General features: G+C 47.6%; 1 protein-coding gene and 1 long non-coding RNA gene across 4 annotated transcripts in view; one reads left to right on the plus strand and one right to left on the minus strand.

Annotated features, from left to right (window-relative positions):
- The window catches only part of MYH9 (myosin heavy chain 9), a 78,502-nt gene extending 58,006 nt beyond the window's left edge, over positions 1-20,496 (minus strand). The window contains exon 1 of one of the 3 annotated variants that reach the window (XM_072655929.1): positions 20,359-20,496. The gene's annotated coding sequence lies outside the window, so the exon portion shown is untranslated. Of the gene's footprint in view, positions 1-6,282; positions 6,464-19,468; positions 19,560-20,358 lie in introns of those variants that run through there. The other 2 variants (XM_072655932.1, XM_072655931.1) reach the window with 2 other exon arrangements.
- LOC140534654 (uncharacterized) lies at positions 17,221-18,091 on the plus strand. The gene is made up of 2 exons (XR_011977412.1): positions 17,221-17,449; positions 17,770-18,091. It is a non-coding gene; the product is annotated as an uncharacterized lncRNA (long non-coding RNA).
- Positions 20,497-21,761: the final 1,265 nt, after the last annotated feature.

Consider the following 21,761-nt stretch of genomic DNA (forward strand, 5'->3'; position numbering starts at 1 on the left):
TATCTGCATGGCTGCATGTACCTCTTGCTTGTTACTGATTGGGGGAGGGGGGGCGGGGGCGGGGGTACATTCTTCCCTTAAACAAACCCCAGCAAACTGAAAAGAACAGACCACATCACCTATCCTCCTGCATCATTTACCTTATATGGCTTGTCTCGGCTTAGTAAGTTTTAAGGAATTTCAGTTGCAAAGTTACTATTTAACAACCATACAGGGGTACAGGTATTTCAGCACATTGTGTACACCTGGCCCAGGTTGAATCCTTGTCCTTAGTCAGATGATATTTTAAGTAAATACACTGGCTTGAAAGAGGGAGAAAAGTCAACTTTCAGATAAAGAAAGCAGATCATAAGATTAAGCTGAAAAGCACCTTGGAGATCATCGAAATTCAATCCTTTCAGTTAGCAGACAAAGAAACTCGGGACCAGAGATGTTATATGTAAGCAGTAGGGCCAGAATTTGAACCCAGAGTCTGAGACGCCAAGTCAAGGACCCTGCTCTACACCATGTGACCCATCCCAGGGCCCACTCAATCCCTGAGCCACAGCTATCCTTTTCCCCTGTTTCTGCTGAGAGAACAGTTTTTCTTTTCTCAAGCATCTGAGTATAGTTTGCTGAAACCCAATGCAGAAAAATAACCATATTTAAGAGGTTTAATTATATAGCAGCTGCCTCAGCTGGAAAGTGCAGCCTATTGGTTTTTCGGAGTTGACAACAAGATGGCTAAAAATTTAACATGCGACCAAAGAACAGAAAGCAACTACTAACCGATAAGATCTGTCTCTCTAGCCCATGACCCATTCAGGCTTAAGTGGTTGACTGTCTCCCCAGCTGGGGGGGAGGGGGCAATGGAGAAGCTGCTTAGACCAAAAGCCACAAGGCCTCTCCTGAGCCCAAACCCTAGCTCTAGCCCAGGGTGAGGCTGGTTGCCTGCTGACAGGAGCTCTCCAGTCTTCCAGTAGGTCTGTGGCTCCAGAAAAATGGGGAAGGAAAGGGATATTACATGCCAGGCATTGTGCTAAGTGTTTTTTACAATATGATCTCACTGAACTTGGTTAACACACTGCTTGTCACTCAGTCTTCTGAGCTTGGGTCCCGTCACATTACTGATCACATTAAGTTTCCAAAAAAGGTGCATAAATGCACCTCAGTCATGGCTCCTGATGGTGACCCTCCATTTGCAGGTGAGGTTCATAATACTTGTACTATGTCCCTCTATTACTAAACAGATCACTAAACAACACAGGCTCTCCTTGGTCTTCTGTTCTACATCTACCACATGCAAGGGTTCATTAACCATCAGGGAGATGGTTAGTCCTCACCCCAGGACATCTCACCAGGCACCTAGGGCAAGGCTTTGTTAGTTGAGGAATTGTGCCTTATGCTGAGCAAAAATCCACATCTTTGCACCTTCTGCCCATGGGTCAGCTTTCAGTCTGCCCCCAGGACTAAGGCAAACAAATCTAACAACTCTTACAGCTAACTCCTCTAAAGGTTCACTCCCATAACAAGATGGCCTCCCCAGACTATCCCCAAAGACTTCATTCTTCTCTCCCCATTCTGGCTCTCCTTATCACCATCCTTTCTAAAGGAGGGTTGCCCCAGACCAGACTCCAGAGGTCATCTGACAGAGAATAGCAGCACCATGGCTTCCCTGAAGGCCTGCCCAGCCTAAGCTCACAGTTACCCTGTCTGGCCGCTGCCTCAGTCGTTTCATACTGTTTTCCCATGACAAGGGTGGTGAGGCTCATCCAACGCTGAGCAGTCCCAATGAGGAGGACCCAATGGACCAGTATCAAGCACAAGATTCATCTTATCTTCCTTGGACACACTACATTAAAAAGACACAGGACCAACGACATGAAACGATTTTCCTGGGCAACATGGCAGAATAGGTAGGCACTGGATTAAGAGACTGGAGCCAAAGGCTGAGTCCTGCCAAATGACCTTGCCCAAGTCATTTTACCTTTCTGAGCCTCCCTTTCTTCTATAAAATGAATTCGTGGCTGGACTAGGTTGTTGCAAGGTTATTCCAGAGCTAAAAGGAGGCTTTCTTCCAGCCTCAGACCAGGTCATGCTGCCCCTGATTTCCTATGTAGCAACAGACAACACTGTCCAACAGCCTGCTTGAAAGGGGCCCTAGCTCACATCCTGCCTTGTCTGAAATACAATTTATTCCACCAGAGGAAGGTGACTTCCTTCCCAGAATTCTCCAAGGAATTTCAACTGGAGGGGTGGGTCTTGCCACTAGCTGGGTCTAGGCACCAAGGTGGAACTGTCCGGGTCTTTCAGTGCTGGCTAGACACACAGGAATGAAAGGACCTGTGGTCATTCCATCAAACCTCATTTGGCAGAAAAGGAAATGGTAGGCTTAGGAGGTTAAGTGACTTGTCTAAGGTCATCCAGCTAGTCAGGCCATGTAGAAAGTAAGTCAAAAGAAGAGACTGTGGAATATTCATGAAGATCATTACATCAAAGCCACAGAATCGGAGGCATTTATATAAGTAAAAATAATCTTACATTTATACAGTGGATTATGGTCACAAAACACTTTTATACACACACACACACACACACACACACACACACATACAAAATGGGCCTAACAACCCTCCTAAAGCAGAACGGGCAGATACACTCCTCTACTCCATTAAAAAAACATAGCTTAAGAATACTATTAGTAGGTCTGTATCCCAAAAAGATCAAAGAAAAGGGAAAAGGACCTCTATATTCACAAAAATATTTATGGCAGCTCTTTTTGTGGTGACAAAGAATTGGAAACTGAAGGAACACCCATCAGCCAGGGAATGGCTGAACAAATCGTGGTATATGAGTGTGATAGAATACTACTGTGTTTTCTTTTACAACACTGCTCCTATGTAATCACATGTATAACTGCTATCATACTGCTTGCCTCCTCAAGGGTTGGAGAAGGGTCAGGAGAGAGAGAATTTGAAACTCAAAATTTTTTTTAAATCAGTGTTAAAATTTTTTTATATCTCATTGGGAAATACTTACCAAAGTAAGTTTAGTATTTTTCAAAACAGCTTAAGAAACTCGAGATCTCTTTTCTTTCTCCTTTTCTTTGTTACAAGGAAAGGTAGGGGTGACATAAGGGTGATATAAGAAAACAGCTCTTGTGAAAAAGCCCTAGGGATAAATGGAAAACTTTTAGAAAATGAAATTCGGAAGGTAAGTGACTTTCTCCCAAACTCACACAATTAGTGAAAGAGGTGGGATTAGAATCCAGGTCTTTCTGTCTCCTAATCCAATGTTCTTTCAATCACATATACACAGGCGGCTTCTAACCAGGTCAATCAATACATGTAGCTTTGTCCTGTGAAGTTTGGATTCAGTCCTTGAGGACCTAGAGGGTCACATGGTTCCCCACCCCTGGCCTCTAGAGTAAGAAGACCTGAGTTCAAATCCTGTCTCAGACTAAAGGACCTGGGGCAAATCACTTAACCTCTGCTGCCTCCCCTTCCTCATCTGTAAAAGAGGAATTCAGTAGTACCTACACTTCCCAAGATGGCTGTGAGGATAAAAATTCTACATGTTAATAATTTAAACAAAAAAAAAAACAAACCAACCAAGGATGGTTGGAGAAATCCTTGTTGGTTGAACACCAACTTAACCAGGTTAGGTAACCAAATCAGACAGTAACTAAACCAGGCTAGTGACAAACCTGCAGAGAGAATCTCAGGGTCAGGTTTATAAACACTCACTAGCCTGAAGAAATGGGTCAGAATCTCTCCTTTTACCTTTACTAAGTCATTTCAGCCATTTCCTCATTTGTGAAATCGTTACAACTCAGTACTTCACAGACTGGTTCTGAGGACACCCTTGTGGAAGTCTCTTTTCATTAGGGTCTCCCACAGGCTTACAACCATGGGTTGGCACAGGCCAAAGCTGGGATAAACTACAGCCATATACAGGGTTCTTTAGGCACCTATTGGGGGAGGGGGGAGTGATAAAGGGTATTTGCCTGTTAGGGTTTGGGTTATACCCTAGGGTCTAATGTATTTAATGAACCATGAGGGAAAAAATCCAAACCCCAAAAACAAGTTAAAAATTTGATTACTAGAAAGTTAGATAAACTTACTAAGTTCATGCCCCTTGATTTCCTACTAAAGTCGGGGCAACATTTTGTCAGATGAAATGATGTTGGCAGTCAGCACCCCTGAGTTTATGGACTGGTCTGGCCACCACTTGCTGTGTTGGGTGACCCTGGGTCATTCTGTAGAGTGAAAATAGCTGGACTAAATGGTCATTAGAGTCCCTTCCAGGTGTAACACTGCAACCTTCTAGAACCCAATGTTTAGTCAGTTTCTAAGACTCAGCTTAAAAAGCCAGGAATGATGAGAAAGGGGATCTTGGATTTGACAGTAAACACCCACTGAATGTCAGACTATCCTCTCTAAGTACAGAGGAGTTACTTTTCAGCAGAGATCACAGGAAGAGAACATATCTATGCACATTTAGGCATTTAACCCTAAATATGTGTCTGTCTCTCTCTGCAACATGGATAGTGGATAGAAAGCCAGCCTCTGAACCAAGAAAGCTATGTCCTGGATGTGTGACCCTGCTCAAGTAATCATTTCATCCCTGGGTTCTGAACACAAAGCTCAAAGCCAAGAAGAGGCAGACACATTGCTACCTTGAACAGGTAGAGAGAGCTTCTGTGCTGGGAGCCCCCAATACCAATGGAATAGTGACTTCCATCTCTACCCCTCAATCTAAAAGTCACACGATAAGAGATCATAGAACAAAAGCACTCTTCCCCCAATCTCTTCACTGCTTTTCTTGAATCAGGAGGCCCATTGTCAAGCATATTCAGATTTCCACTGGCTTGAAGGACTAAGGCAGGTCTTTTCACCCAAGAGCACAACTTTACCTTTGGTTGTTTTACTGCCCACAAATAATGATCACGTCTGGTTCTGAAGAGACCACAGCAATGCCTGGGAGCAGAGGGGAGGGCTTCATTAGGGGCTGAAAACTTCACACTTAGAGGATACCCACAGCAGAATGGAGAAGCCTTTGGGGAGGCACTGTCACTGGGCTTTAAAGCAGAGCTAAGGTTCATATTTCAAAGGACCATAGATGCAAAGTGTGAAAAGACTCTGGTGGTCACTTCACCTAATTGCCTCACTAAGGCCCAGAAGTGAAGAGACTTAGCCATAGCTGCCTCAGGGATGGCCTTAGTGTCATTAAAAACACCCTGCAATTTCTCAAAGAAGATCCAAGACCTTTCTCTCTCTCCCCTATAAATTCTAGGCCACACTCATTGTCCATTCCCAGTGTCTGGTCATCACTGATGTTCTCAGTGAAGATAGATGTCTAAGAGTCATAGGAGAGGGGTGCCACCACCCATGACCAAAAAGGAATTGTGCCCAAGAAAGATATATGACTGAAAAGAGAAAGCAGGTCAATTATATACTTAGAGGGAGAGATAACTGGCGGACAAATCACTCTTTCCACTGGTATCCACACCATAAGGAAAGCCCTGAGTATGCCAGGAGAATCCCTGGTGAAGAACTGATGGGAAGGCCTAGCCAAGAGCAAAATGGGATCACAATAAGGAGGTGTGGGTGGGCTACAGCCTGCACTGGCTGAAAAAGTTCCCACATCCATAAGAATTCAGAGCCATATTAGTACTGCAAAGTCTTGTGCTGAGTACTAGAGACAGATACAAAGAAGGAAATGCCCATCCCTGTCCTCATGGGTACACAGTCCACTTCGGTGCAATGAGGTAATAAGAGTATGGAATTTGGAGCTGAAAGGTCAGGGTTCAAATTCCATCTCTGCTATTTCCTATCAATACTGACCTTGGGAATCACTTATGTATGACTAGATAATCTTGAAGGCCTGAAGCCTACAGTCTCAGGACCCACAGCCACGCTAAAGACACACCCTCTCTCCCCCTTTCCTCTCCCTTTCCTCTCCTCCTCTCCCCACCCCACTCTCTTTCACTCTTTCAGAGGTGGACCACTCCCCTCAATCTGGCCTTTGGTGACATTCTTTATTAAATGGAACAAGTCCTTATCAGATTGTCATGAACTGGGGTCAGGTGGGAGGGCTTATAACCACAGACAATCTAGGAATACAAAAGGCATCTGGTAGTAATCCAGCTTTGATTTCTTCCCTTTAACCTTGATCAGTTAACTAAAACATTCTTTAAATTCTTACTGGAAACCAAAATGCAAGAAACTTCAACCACTTCACCCAAGGACAATTAAATAAAGATAATCACTAAGCCACTGCCTTCTCCCCAGAGAGGCCTACCTGCTCTACGGATCTGAGCTGTTTAATTACAGAAGGCTTCCACACTTCTTCCCTTTGGCAAAGAGGACAATTGTGCTGTGCGGCTCAGTGACTTAAGTGAGGATTCAGAAGGAAGCCCAAATGAGATGGATGGAACACCAGTCAGAGGCATCCTGGCTCTTGGAGCCTCAGCCCTTCAGTCAGCATCTCCACAATGAGCTATTTATTTCTCAATGGCTGCTGGGCACATCCCCACCCACTCCTTCACAGCAGCAAATGGGAAACAGTCAGAAGGTGAGCAGCTGGGCTCTGTCCAATAGGAAAGCTCTCTGGGAAATGGTTTTCTAGCAGGGTACATGGTCTTCTAAGACTTGTCTCTCTCATGACTCCTAAAAGAGATGGGAAAGCTCAGGGACCCTTCAATGTAAGGAGGTTAGCAAGGCCTTAGACCAGTCCCCTTGCTGGCTTAAGTAACCAGACCTTGGCTTGAACACAAAGAGCTGTGCTTTATAGTGGGGCCCATAAAGGTAGCTAGACTAAGTAAGCGCATGCACAGGGTCTGGGGGATAAATCCTGAAGCCCAATGAGGAAGGCGTGTGACCAAGAAGAGGAGGGAGAAGTGGGGCTGGGGGGGGGGGGGGGAAGGGAAGAGACAGACAGACAGATGGGTGTTCTCCAAACCAGTTCTTATGCACAATGAGCTCCAGCTGGCTGCCACCCATGTCTGGGCTTGGAATCCAAATTTCAAGTTTACAATCAGAACCAATAACCCCTTGGGGGACTCTTGTTTTTCATTAGCATGGGCATCCTCAGGAAGAACAACAGTCCCCTGTGCCCACAAGCAAAAGCTTCCAGAGGGGAGAACACATTCTTGGTAGTCACTCCAAAATTCAGACATAAATAGAATCCTGCCCCTTAAGGAGTTTGGAAGGGCAGCCCCCTCCCCCAAGTGGCCTTCTGGCCCATTGTTCTACAGGGGCCCTCTACATTAGACAGAGGGAACTCCAGTGAACAAAAGAGAGGTGTGGCATTTATGGAAGACGAAAGAGCCTCCCCACCTCCCAATCCTGGCTCAGAGGGAGTCAGTCTCTAGATGCAATGAAAATCAATTCATTTATTAAGCACCAACTATATTTACTATAGTAGGCAATATGTTTCAAGGCTTACAAAATACTTTTTGTAAGACACATAAATCTCTCTCACAATCACTGTGGAGTAGGCAGCTCAAGTTTCTTCCATCATATATAAAATGAGGGTGATACTCAGATTTAACTGACCTGACCAGGGTCACACAGGTACTAAGTGTCAAATTCAGGACTTATACCCAAGTCCTCTCTTTAAGACCAAAGTTTTCTCCAAGACACTACCAAGAGAATACTTAATTTTCAAACCTCAAGATGGGCAGCCAGAATAGGAGGAAATCATGGCAACTAATCTCAATCATAACTGAAGAAAAGAAGGAGTAAACCCCACTGTGGGAAACAGGAAATAAGTTTTATTTCCACACTTCTGGTTGATGGGGGAAGGTGTGTGACCTAGTACAGTAAGGTGAAGGTCAGAAAACTACTGCACATGCTCAATAAGTTGTTTGAGAGAAAGCCTATCAGAAGAGAACATGAAGTCACATGGCCAGGGAATGGTATCCTGGGAAATCCAAAGTTCAAGTTCGGAATTCTCTAAGAATCCTGCCTCATCCTGATCTGGTCGTAGTTCTTCTGGTGGCCATGCTGGAAGCTACCCATTCTTTCAGGGGGAGGAACATAGAAGGCCTTCCCTCCTCTGAACTCCATTTTTAATAAATTTTTCTTGATTATCTTTTTTTGTGTGTCAAGTTCGTCTCTAACACCCACTCCTCCAAACCCCCTTCTACCACACCACCCCAGGTAAAAGGGTTACGTGCCAGTGAGTCTTAAGGGAAGAACCCCAGGAAAGGGTTAGATAAGCCTAATGCAAATGGATGAGGCTCTGGACTAGGAATCAAGCAAGCTGGGTTCCACTACTGACCCTGGGCAAAGAGCACCCTCCTTCAGTGGGCTGAATGATCCTGCTAGCAGTAGAGTTAAGGCATAGGTGTCTGGCAAACAGGTGACTACAACACTCCTGTGGGCAGCCTAAAGCAGATTAAAATGCAGTTGGGAAATAATTAACAAAATAAAGAAAACCATAATGAAACACAGATTACATAATGAAACAGTGTCAATATGAAGCCCAAAGAGGATGTCTAGATTAGGGGCCCCATTTCTGGCTGAGTCAGACACTGTTGGGCTAAGCCACCAACCAGGCAGCGCCCCCAACTTCCCTTGTCCAGGACTCATCCTGTGCTCTAGGATCTGGCCCACCTCTGATGAGTGTCTATGCTCTAACACTTACCTGTTCCTCCCTGTTCCTTCCATCCCCAATTGACAAGGGAAGTGCAGACACTTGCAGCTGTAGCAACTCATGGCTACACTCCACCTCGTGCCCTCAGGAGAAAGTCGAGGTCGAGGCTCCCAAACTGGGTTGGCCAATGGGCTTCACAGCAAGAATTGCCCCTTTCAACCCTCTCTGCCCTCACTTTCTCTGTCCTGACAGTCCTATCACTGTCACTACCTTCCCACTGCAAGTTCCCTCCCTGTCTGGTCCACAGCAGCTCCAGCCTGGCTGAGGGCCAGCACAGCCCATTTCATCTCCTGAGCCTGCCTCGTAGGGTCCCATCCCACTCTACTGCCAAGTATTTGCTGGTCCCCAGGATGGGAACCTTAGAAAGAGCCCACAATTAGCAAACACTTTCAGGGAAGTCTGTTCTGTCTTCACAATTATGACATGGAGTCTCTTCTTTCATCTATACACCAGTGCACCTTCCATTCTATTGTCTCTCAGAGAATGACACTTCTGCCTAGAAGGAATCAGGAGGTAAAGAGACCAGCTAATCTAGTTCACGAGGCAGGGTGGCACAGAGAAGGAGGTAATCCCAGCTCTAATACCTGCATCAGCTTGGCCAAGTCATTAAACCCACTGAGGTTTTCTCAACTGTGGAATGACAGAACTGGATCAGAGAGCCTTTGATTTAAGGTCCCTTTCACCAACCCTGAGCATGGGCTTCTTGAGAGCCATCATTCCTTTTTACAAATCAAAGAAATGAGGCCCAGGGAGGCTAACAAATAATGCCATGGCCACAGTGAACAACGTAATGAGAACTAGATCTGACCCCTCCACTAGACTACATAGCCTGCAAGACCCTGGAATCCTCTCCTCTTTGATGGAGGACAGAGGAAATCCAAGGTGCTGAATTTTCCCCCAAAAAACTGACCGATCTCTAGAGAAAACAAGTCACTTTCTTATTCAACTTAAGAAATATTTCATTAAGTCCCTGTGTGTGACCCCAAAAAAGGAAACAGTACCCCAGGCCTCAGAGATCTTCCCCAAGCGGGTGAGTGAGGAACAGGACAACTTTGTCCATTTCATCTACATAGAGAGCTGGTCTAGCAGAGCACAGGCAACTTCAAGCCCCAGGGGCTGCTTTCTGACCAGTACCATACAAAGAACTCAAGGCTGGGGCCTTTAGAGCTGAGGGGAACTGAAGGGTTCCCCAACCAACCAGAGTCTCAGAAGCAATCCATGAGGGCTCTGGGATACAGACTGTCATTTGGAGGGTGGACCTTTACTGTCATCACTCATTTAATAGAGTAAAGGAGAATGGAATTAGCCAGCCATCTGCTCAGGTTATCTTATATTAAAGGGCTGGGCTTGGCTAACAGGAAATCTCTCAGGAGGTGTTGGCAATTTACTAAGTGCCCAGAATCAATATTGAAGAAGAGAGCTCAGCCTGCGCTCCCTTTCTGCTCACACAATATTCCAGGCTGCTCAATGGAGGAACCAGATCCGGCCCCAGACCTCTGAACAGGAACCCCGCCTCTGTTATTTTTGTCTTTAACAAATCAATTAAGTTTTGATAGAAACCGTTTCTACCATCGTACATGAGAAAAGGTGCTGTTCTTTCCTACTATAGGAGATGGGGTGGCCCACCAGTGTTGACCACTTTAGTTCCAAGGTTATCTCACCCCAGACACCTGCCTACTGGCTAGATAATCAGAGGCACTTCCCTGTCTTGGAGACCTTCAGTTACCTCACCTGTAGAACATGGTGATGAGGACTACTGCCGTACAAATCCAAGTGCTGGAAAAACACTTGCATGCCCTATTGATGCCAGGTTGGCAGTTGGTTCCTCAAGTCTCTCCACAGTCCAATTCATCCTCCACCCACCTGCCAAGATGATTTTTCTAAAGCATAGTTCTGACCATGTTACTCCCCTGCTTGAAGAGCACCAATGGCTCCCTATTATCTCCAGAATCCACTATCACCTTCTCAGTTTGTATTTAAAGCTCTTCCTAAGCTGGTCTCTTCTTACAATTTCATTCCTTTCCCTGTACTCTATGAGCCAGCCAGACTGGTCTGACTTGCTATGCCTCCCACACCATCTCCTGTCTCCAGGCCTTTCCACAGCCAGAATGGTGTGCCCCCTCACATCGGCTCTGCATTCCCTTCCTTGAAAACTCAGCTTAAACCTCACATTTTTCATCAGTCTTTCCCAATGCTCCCAGCTGCCTTCCCTCAAATACTTGTTGACTGCCTAACTGGTTATGGGACTACTGGCAACCGAGGCCTCATCAACACCTTATCTAACCAACAAAGCTGTTGAGGCTATCATGCCTGGCTAACTCTGAATCCTTCCCCCCTATTCAAAGGCCTGCTTTATGAAGTCTTCCCTGCATACTACAGTTTAGAAATGATCAGCAAACATTTATTAAGGGTCTCTAATTGTAAAGTAAGAGGGCAGCTAGGTGGCACAGGGGATAAAGTACCAGGCCTGGGAGTCAGGAAGACCTGAGTTCAAATTCAGCCTCAGATACTCAGTAGCTGTATGATCCTGGGCAAGTCAGCCCTGTTTGCTTCAGTTTCCTCATCTGTACATTGAGTTGGAGAAGGAAATGGCAAATCACTATAGTATCTTTGTCAAGAAAATCCCAAATGGAGGTCATGAAGGGTAAGACATGATTGAAATGACTCAATGACACTTAGCACTGCACTAAGCTCTGGAGTTGTGAATACAAAAAGGAAGCAGCCTCAGCCATGAGGGAATTTACATTCTACTGGAGAGATACAAGTAAATACCCAGTAATTCCAGGAGGGAGAAAACCCTAAAAACTGGAGCTCATGAATGCAAAAGGGCTTCCCATAGGAAGCCATTCTGAAGGCCAAGGTGAGTATTCCAAGCATGAAGGACAGAGAGCCTGTGAAAAAGCCACTGTGGATGTAAGCCAAGTGGAGGAAGAAAACTAAGTCTGAAAAAGTAAGACTGTGGACACTTTAACTATCACACTAAAAGGCCTTTGTTGTATTGAAGAAGCAACAGGGAGAAGATAAAGGTCTTTGAGAAGGAGAGAGACATAGTTAGACTTAGGAGACTGAATTTACAGATGGATTGGAGAGGGAAGAGAGTGGGAATTGAGGTGACCAATTAGGTGGTTAGTGGACAGAAGACTGATGCTAAAGAAGAATGGAGGAAGGATGGACAAGATTTGGCAAATGACTGAGGGAAAGAGAAAGAATCAAAGATAACTGAGGTTGCAAAGCTGGGGAAAATGGTACTCCAAACAATAACAGCAGGTCTGACAGGAGTCAGAGGAAAGACAGTGAGCTCTTTTGGCCACATTGAGTCTGAGACACCAAGTGAGATTGGGGTTAAGCTGTCCAGCAGGCCTGGAGCCCAGGAGAAAGATCAACTTTGGATACACAAATTTTAGGATTGTGTGCCTAGAGATAACAGAAGGTATGGAAGCTAATGAAATTACCAAGACAGTACATAAAGTGGGAGGTACAAAATGGGAGTCTTGGGAGATAGCCAATGATGAGAAATTGTGATGGGAGCAGTCAGAAAGACAAGGCAACCAGGACAAAGCAGTGATGTGGATGCCAGGAGAGAAGGAAGGAGTCATACAGAACAATGGGTGGCCAACAAGGTCAAAAGCTTCGATGAGAAAGAAGTCTAGTAAAAAAAACCTTTGGTCTTAGGGGCTAACAGCTTATGGGTGACCCAGAGACAGAAGTCTGAATGAAGCTGAAGAATAAGAAGTCAGTCTACACAGGACTTAAGAAGAAAAAATGAAAAGGGTTAGACCTGCAGTCTAGCTCAAGTCCTTCTAGAAGTTTGGCTGTGAAAGGAAGAAGGGACCCACAGGCACAACAGCTGGAGGGGATGCTATAGGCCACTGCAAGATTTTAAATATAGGAGCAGCTAGGTGGCACAGGGGATAGAGCACCAGCCCTGGAGTCAGAACATGAATTCAAATCCAGCCTCAGACACTTCCTAGCTATGTGACCAGGCAAGTCACTTAACCCAGACTGCCTCCGATTTTTTTTTTTAAATTTCTTTTTAAAGACGGAGAAATTAAACACATTTATAAGGTGTAAAGGAACAGCCTTTAAGAAAAGAGACGGAAGACAAGAGAAAAAGAACAAGGGAAACAAGCTTGAAGAAGAGAACAGGAGAACTACCTCTTCCAGAGACTAGAGCAGGGGTGGGTGAACCGTCAGCCTCAAGGCCATTTCAAAGGGTCCCCACTCCTGGGCTAGAATAAAAGAGAAAATGAGGGATCTAGCTGTCCATCTTCTGGATTCCTAAAAAAAAGCATTTGTTTAAATAACTGCTGAATAGCAAAGTATTTTTCATTTGCAAATGTACCCTATGCTCTTTAAGACAGCATGTCTCATATCCCCCTCCAACAACTCTCCTTGCACCTAAGATTTGTTCAATAAGCGTGTGCTTAAATTGACTGGGATGTCAGAAGAAGTAGAGTTTGTTTATAAAAGAAAAAAATGAGCCAGTGGCATCCAAACATTCAGCCCCTCCAAAGAATAGGCACCAAAAAAACTAAGGCCTCCTGGGTAAACAGCCCGGAACCATGATCATCTCCACAGCTACACCCCAGTAAAATGGGGCCATGCAAGGGCCTCCGTACTTCAACAGACAGGAAGTTGCTTTCTTCAGGCCAACGATTTCATAAAAACACAGGAAACCCAGGCTTCTGAACATACTATGACTCAAAATAAAGGCAATTTCCTTGCTTTTGTGGCAAGAGTATCTAATGTAACAGAAATGTCTCAGGCAGCTTAACGAGAATCAGCAAACCAGATGGAATGATCTTTGATCGCTCAAGTAGAAAGAGAGGACATGACTGTCACTAGTTGGTGACTTTTAATTAGCACTTTAAGGTGTACAAAGCATTTTATAAAGATCAGCTCCCAAATCCTCTCACAATCCAGTGAGGCAAGTGCTATTATCTGATTTTTAGAGACAAAAGAAACTGAGGTTCAGAAGTTAAGTGACTTGCCCAGAGTCAAACAGCTACACTGAAAGAACAGCCCCCTAGGACAGTGTTTGCACATAGTAGGTGCTTAATAAATGGATACTGAATAAGCAAAGTCCAGTACCAACATAATGGCAGGAATGGCTTTGGAAGGCATGTCCACTCTGGCTATCCTAGTTAACATAAATTCTATTATTAATTAGACTTTTCAAATCAATTTAAGCTTTAAAAAAAACCAGTTATCTGAGACTAGATGCAAAGGCTGCATGAGGACCAAGAACCAATTTTTAGTTTGGAAAAGAACAAACTGATCGGAACACACCTGGGCTGACTACTTCCTGGCTACCCAAGGGAGCACAGAGATTGAAATCACCAAGAACTCGGTCGCTGGACCATCTTTGACTTACTGGCCTCTCCATACACACCCTCCCCCCCACCCCCAACCCCAGAGCAGCAAGCCGGGAAATGCTCCCTCATGGCATTACCAACTTGCCAGTTTTCCCTCCTGCTTCACAAAGACCTCAGTGGAAATACTCTGATTCAGTTGTGGGAATCTCAGTTCTAACAGGCAGAATCCAACTGGAAAGAATTCAAAAGAACATTAGCCTCTTCCATCCCCAAAGATTAAGGGACTGGCAAGATTGACTTTGGAGGCCAGATTAAAGGAGCTAAGCATGTGGTGTTTGGCTAAATGGTATGTAGGGGGAGAGAAAGGAAGACAGGCAATGATAACAGCGCAGATGCTCTGAAGGAGACAAATCCCAGGAGTGAGTGGGTCTTTTTTCACAGTACTTTGTACCTCTCACGTACTTGTCAGGGTTATCTTTGGCTCTCTCCTCCACCCCCGTGCAGTGTGCAGACTTGAAGGCGGACACATTCTGGTGTTTACCACTGGCATCGAGCTCAGTGCCTCATACACTTAATTCAAATTGGTGAAATCAGGAATTTGAGAGTCATTCAATAAATCAAAGTTCAGAAATGGTTTCCCAAAATTTTGATACCATCACAGTAAGGGACAGATGAGGTTGGGGTGGAGTGGAGGAGTGACAATGGAGGCCTGATTTCTGCTTGAAACCAGAAAAGGCCTTACAGGGATAATAACAGCACAATGGGGTCTACAGGGACAGAGCCCCAGTTAATTTCTCTGAATTAAGTACACTCATTCAAACTCCTCAGAGGCCCATCAGCCATGAAAGTCCCTGAGGGCCGTGACTTCAAAACACAGACTGGAAGGTGGAGACCATCAGAGTAAGCCTCTAGAAAAGGATAAAGGTAGGGCCTTTCAAGGAAAAGGTCAAATTAAAGAGAAATAAAAACAACAACAAACCCACAAAGTCTGAGTCAGCAAGAAAGGAAATTCAAAAGACTGGAGACTCAAGTGGCTGCTGGCACACTGCTATCTGCATTCAGGACGCTCACTCAGGGCAGGCTGGAGACATCATTTGCCCTGATGTCAGAATATGGAACTAAGTAATCAGAGCATATGCTGAGTTCCTTTTTAAAGAGACATGCATCAGAGCATTCTTTCCTAGGTTTATCGACAGTCTAAGAATGGAGATCTTAGCAAGAAGAGTCGATCCTTCCATTGGCTCCTGTGATGGGAGTGCTGGTTCAATTTGAGACCTAGTCTCCAGGGGTTACTAATGACTTCTCATTCTCCCCCAAAGGCCAAAACACTTCTTGGGAGAAAGGATGCCTCACCCTTGTGGGCAGAGGCTCAGCACTGCCCGCCAGCCCCAGTGGGCTACTAAGAAAAGGCTCATGAACCATGGGGTACGCTAACTTGTTTTTTAAAATACTTTTAGACCTATATTCCAACAGAATTGGCTTCCTTTGCAATGCTACTTTATGTATATAAAACCTGACGGTGAGCAGGATTACTCCCTCTGCTTCCCTAATGTGACTACCCACACAAGAACCCCATGAGCCAAAAAGGTGGAGAAAGACTCCTATTCTAACCCTAATACTTTTAGAGCATAGTTCTCTCTGGTAGCACCCACTACCACCCAGCCCACCAAGGTGACATTGGCAGAAGCAGGCCTAAAGCCCAGAAGACAGACAGCCTACCTATAATGGAAAGAGGAGCCCTGGGTTAAAATCCTCCTCAAACATCTATAAAAGAAAGCAGAGTGCTCTTGGACAGGTCACAACCTCTCAGAAGCTCAGTGTCTTCATCTGTAAAATGGAGAAAATAAATGTACTCTTTGGCTCACAAGGCTGTTGTGGAGAAATGCTTTGCAAACATTAAAAGCTCTGAATCAAAGTGAATTATGGGATAGGCAACAAAGTCAGAACAATAAGCATTTATTAAGTGCCTACTGTGGAGCAGACACTGTAAGTTCAGAGGATATCAAAAAAAGAAGAGTCCCTATATACACTGCCTACAAGTAGATTTATGAACGAATAGGGGAGGGATAACATGAAAAAAATGAAGCACAAATGAGCTGGGTACAAGACCAGCAGTATACAAACAAGACCAGCTGTATGCAAGATCATAACTGGACATGGTCTGAGGGAAGGCTTCCTCTAGAAGGCGGGATTTTAGGTGGAACTTGAGGCCAGGAGGCCAAGCACTCCAGGCCTTGGAAGGGGCGTAAGAGATGGCGGCTTGTGCAAAGAAAACAGAGTGAGCAGCAGCTTGTGAGAGGAACACTTTTTAACATTGGTTTTTATGAATGTAGGGATTTTTAACAGCAGAAAACTTCTGCCTTGCACAATAGACAGGTGTTTATGTTGCAGTAAGCCAAGCTGCACATCTCAGGCTTAAACCCTCAGGTAGCTTAACACACAAGGCAGAACAATTTTCTGATAGCAACGTCCAAACTTGTCTAGGCTGCACATGCCTTTGGGCTCTGGCCCTGACACCAAGGCTTCTTGAAGGGGCCTTTTATCATTCAGTACATCCAGAGCAATTATCTGTAAAATAGGAGAATACTCCAGACTACTCTCCCAACAGTGTTTTTGTGAGGAATGCTAGGGCCTGTCTAGGTGTAACGAAGACCTGGGCACAAGTAATACCTCAGGCATAGATATACAAGTGATCTGCCTCAGTGAAGTGACAGTCCACGCTGAGTTCCTTCACTCAGTGGAGAAAAACACTCCAGACCAATAGGAAAAATGCTATATAAATTATGATGGCTGCATGGCATTGTAAAAGGAGCCCTAGATCAATTCATAAGGCAAAAGACCTGGGTTCAAGTCCTGCATTTGACATTTAGCTGATGCTAAGTAACCTTGAATAAAGTCAGTTATCTCCAAGCTTCAGTTTACTCACCTGCAAAATGGAGTACCTGCCACAGCAACCTTCTTGTGCTTAGAAAATCTTATGTGATTACAGACTGAGCAAGCACTGGGGGAGGGGAGTGGAGGGCTGCCAAGGACCTCACCCTGGCCAAGGAAGAAGGGTCTCTCAAATCAGTGGTGAAGGCCAAGAGACCCCACTTCCTGGCAGAGCAATTCCTGCCTTAGGCACCTCAAGAAATGCTGCCTTACAGTGAATTAGGGCCATTCCCTCAATTCTGACACCATCACGGTGTGTTATTTATTCTTGCTATTTCTGGAACATGAGACTCAGGAGGAGGCGTAGGTTGGGTTGGGTTTTTCACCCCTTTTTGTTTCTTTCTGGAGGAGGGGAAGGCTATGGGAAGAAAAAAACGACTACCAAGCCCTCCTCTCCTTTTGAAATAAAAATGTCAAGCTGGTTAAGGGCAGTCCTAAAGTACTGCATTGAAGGGTCAGCAAGAAAGCAAACTGCAGAAAGCAGGCCCGTCCTGCTTCCTGGCAACGTTCTACCCGCGCCATCATAATGCCCAGGAAAAAGAAGCCAAAATAAGCAAACTGAGGTTAGTACGCATGCCTTACCCTGGGAGAGAATTGATTGGACACCTTCTCCCACAGCCAACTTAAATTTCATTATTTTTTTTAAAGCAAGGACCCCAGAGTTCCTCAATTATATAAGTTTTTCATCTGGGATCTCAATGGATCAGAACTGGAATGATCTAGAATCTCAAAGCTATATTTCTAGAAGGAGTCTTAAGAAATGCCGGCTCACATTTCTACCACCAATGGTGGCCACAGTCATCACATGCGTCATGTCATTTGCTTCCCACAAGAGCCCTAGGAGGCAGGTAGCAGGGCAAGTATCATTATCTCCATTTTACAGATGAGGAAACAGTCTGACTCGAAGACCACATTCACACAACCTGGCCAGTAGAAGAGTGGGACCAAGGACTTCTCTGGCATCCAAGTCCAGATGCACTGCTTTCCACTGCCCTCCAAACCAAAATGCCCAAGACTGAATGGCTCCATGGCTCAACAGCAGCATTTAATGAGTCGAGAACTCCTAACCTGTTGAAAACGGCAGCCTGTCCCACTCAGCCTGGGGTAAGCCAGCCATCTGTGGTCATGATGGCTCTAAAATTATAAGGCACAATTTTGAAGTTTTTAATTACCCCCAATTACCTACTAAATGACTCTTCACTTTCTGACTGGACTCAAACTTGCCTCAGTTAGCAAAGCCGGCAACATGCTTGGAGAATTCCTGGAACTCTCCTTTCTCACTCTCACTCCCCCCCAATCAAAAATAGGTTCTCCCTTCTTTGAACTCCCACAATGATAAGACCCTTCTCTTGAAGCTTCTACCACTATGTACCAACTACTGGCTAGCTAGTGCTGGGGGTGGGGGGTGGGGGTAGCATTAGTCGGCCTCCAAGCCCTCCCCAGATGTAGGATTCCGACTCTTACTGCTCAGGTAATCATCAGAGACTGAGATCTGAAGCCTGGTCCTCTACCAGCCTGTGAGCTACTTGAGATCAAGGTCTGTCCTATACAACCCACAGCAGCCAACCAAGAAAAGTTTGGTAAAAATATAAATAAATCTGATTCCTCTATTTAAGCGAAAAGGGTAAGAAGAAGCAAGTAATTGCTCAGCCTCCCAGAAAAATCAAACTTAGCCACATTGTTACAAGATGAACAAGCTGAGGTCTCTTGACTTTCAACAGTAACTGAAGCATCTTGTTACTTTCAAAGCCAGGAAAAGATGTCAATGAGAACCTAGCAGAAAGTGAATGAGTTCATGTGTGCTGGGGACAAACAGCTGGGTTTCTCTGTAAATACAACCTTTCCAGGCTCACTCTAGCCCACTGATGTGACTCGTTCTAAGTCCCTCACTTGTGGGCATTAGCTAGACCCTCCAATAACACCCTTCTCAGCTCAGGAGAGCTAATGAAATAGACCTTTTCTCTTGTGTCTTTGGAACAGCAGAGCTAACACCCTCTCCTTCCAGGGGCCTACCAGGGGACCTGCCCTCAAGCCCCACAGGGTGTGGCCCAGGAGGGGAAGGGGAAGGGGGGAGGAGAGGGCAATCAGGAAAAAGCCCCAAACATTTGCAAAACAGGAAAGAGGAAACTTAGGTCTGCCCAGAGAGCGGAGCCACAAAAGCTGGGTGGGCTCCTCCGAAGGGCAAGGTAATCAGAGTTGAGGGCTGCACCTCACCCACAGCAAGTTGGGGCAAGGTAAGGAAGACTGGCAGGCAGAAAGCCCAAAGCAATCCCATACCAGCACTTCGGCCCTAGGGGCCCTCCTCACCCAAGTCAAGGGTCAGTTGAGGGAGGAAGCAGTCAGGGAGATGGTGTGCCAGGCTGAAGCTCCCACTCCCTTCCTTGACCCAACTACCCCCACCCCCCTCCACCTCCACCCTCCCTTTCTCGGTTCCACGGAGCACAGCCAAGCGAATGAGGAAGTCGTGATGGGAGGGCGGAAACCAAGGCTGAGCTCAGAGCCATGTCTGCAGCAGGACTGTCTGCCCGTGACTCAAGAGGGAACCCCGACAGCTGCCAAGCGGTCTCCGGTCCGCCCGTTACCTCCGAGAAAGGCCTGGAGACCTCCACAGTGCCCGGAGCGGGCTGCCCCGGAGAGCCAGAGCCCGGCCAACGCAAGCCCCAAGGAGAGCTCAAAAGTCTGGCCAAGCCCTCCCGACAGGCACTTAAGGGAGTCCGGGGCTGGAGTGAGATAAGGAGTAGGGGGATGGGCAACTGCAGGAAACTGAGTCACTGAAGGCCCGAGGGATGCAGGGAAAGGGAGGAGAGCGCAATGCCAAGGGACCTGTAAGTTCCTGGAGGGCAGGCACTGGTTCTGTGTCTTTTACCTGGGGTTGGAACAAGGAAGAGTTTAAGAAATGCTCCTTCACCTGAAAGTGAGAGGAAGAGAAGGAACAGAAGAGGAGAGAAAGGGGAGAGGAGAAAAGGGGGAGATCAAGAGGGGAGAGAGACTCAAAGGGGGAGAGAAAGGGGTAGGTGGACAGAAAGCAGGGGAGACGGAAAGAGGTCAGAAAAGGGGTCACAAAAAAACAGAAAGGGGGAGCGGGAAGGACTAGGGAGTCAGAAAGGGGGTGAAGTCCAGGGGGCCTCCGGCCCTCGGGACGCCTCCCCCCACCAGGTGCCCAGCTGACGCCCCCACTCCAACCCCGGACCCCAAATTCCGACAATCCGAAGCCACTCTACGGCCGCAGGCAGTGCCTCCTCCAGGGCCCGGGGCCGCCGCGCGGAACCCCGGCAGGGCAGAGGTACCCGGCCGCCCGCCCGCATCCATTTCCGGGCCGGCCGCGGCGGAGAACCAAGCGCGCGCACGGTCGCCCGCCCGCCCGCAGCCGCTGAACTCTGCGTGCCTCGTCGCCGCCCGCCCCGCTCTCGGGCGCGCTCCCCGCGGTGCGCGCAGGAGACGCCGTTGGCCCCGGAGGACGCGGCCAGCTCACCTGAGCCGCGTCGGGTCCCCTCGAGCGGACGTGCGGCAGCTTCCGTGCACCGGCTCCGGCTTGCCACCTGCGCTCGAGCCGACAGAACGAAAACGAGCTGGAAGGACGGAACAGCGGGCGGACGGGAGGGAGAGAGCGAGGCCGGCAGCGCCAGCCAGCAGGTCAGGGTCGTTCTGTCTGGTACCCCGGCCGGCCTGCCCAGGAACGGCAGTGATCTGTTAGCCGCGCCTCGCCGCGCCGCGCCCAGCCCTGCCGCGCCTCTCCCCGCGCCGCCCAGCCCCGCCTTCCAGCCGCTCCCGCCCAATCTGCGGCTCCACGCGCGGCCCGAGATCCGCCCCCGGGGCATTCGTGTCCAATCGCAGCCCGCCGACGTATCGACGGACGGGCATCTCGGCCCATGGAGAGCCTAGGGGGCGGGACAATTGAAGCCAAAGGAATGGGCTTTTCCTTTAGCGGCCTTCACTTTTCCCCGCCCCCTGCCGCCTCGCCCTCCAAGGCCCCGCCCCCTCACTTCAAGTAGCCCAGTGGAAACCCGCTTTTGCGCTTGATAGATGGACAACTCGACCCGTGAGAAACGGAGTGGGCGGACGGAGAGGCGTTGGAAGCCCAGAGGACCGGGCTTTTCCTCCAACCCTGCAGTCTCCCTGCGGCCTAGGCGGGAGCCCCGCCCCCTAGAGGCTTTCCAACGGACCGCCGGGTTTGAGGACGAAGATTGGCAGGGGGCGGAGCCGGCAGCTTGGACTGGTCTTCCCGGCTTTTGGATGGGGCGAGGCCGGTGAAGGGAGGAGCAGGAGCTCGGGGCGGGCTTTATGGTTGTAGAGAGAGGGGCGTGTGGGGCGTGATCCCTCCAGCAAAATTTCTAGCGCTTCCCTACTTTCCCTACAAGTTCAAGGTCGATTGTACCCATTTTACAGAAAATGAAACTGGACCTCCGGAGAGAGGAGGAGTGACCGACAGGGGCACGCACCCAGTGGGGGCCCGAACCAAGATTTGAGTTCGGAGCTATCATCCGCCTCGAGCCCCAAACCGGACCTCTACTCGAGGGGCGCGGAGAAAATGCAAAACACGCTGCCCTGCCCCCCTCCCCACCCCGCCCTTCTCCTGAGTTCCCATTGTCCCAAGTGAAAAGGTGGCCCTCCTCCCAGCCCAGGATAACCTGTGCCCTTGGTCCCATCCCCCTCGGGCACCTGGGCCGGCCCCGGCGCTGATTCATCAGCCCTGCCCAGCCCCTCCCTCTGGCTGTACCCCTGCAGCTGTCCAGCTCTGTCCTCGTTGATATCCCCAGAAAGGCATCTTCCCTCCTCCGTGTTCTAGTCGCTGCCAGCCCCCGGGTCCCCAGACTCAGAACTCCACTGTCCTCCCCCGCCCCGAATATAGCCCGCTGCCCAATCTTGTCCTTTCCG

This window comes from Notamacropus eugenii, chromosome 3, assembly GCF_028372415.1.
Source record: "Notamacropus eugenii isolate mMacEug1 chromosome 3, mMacEug1.pri_v2, whole genome shotgun sequence".
In the NCBI taxonomy this organism is placed as follows: domain Eukaryota; kingdom Metazoa; phylum Chordata; class Mammalia; order Diprotodontia; family Macropodidae; genus Notamacropus; species Notamacropus eugenii.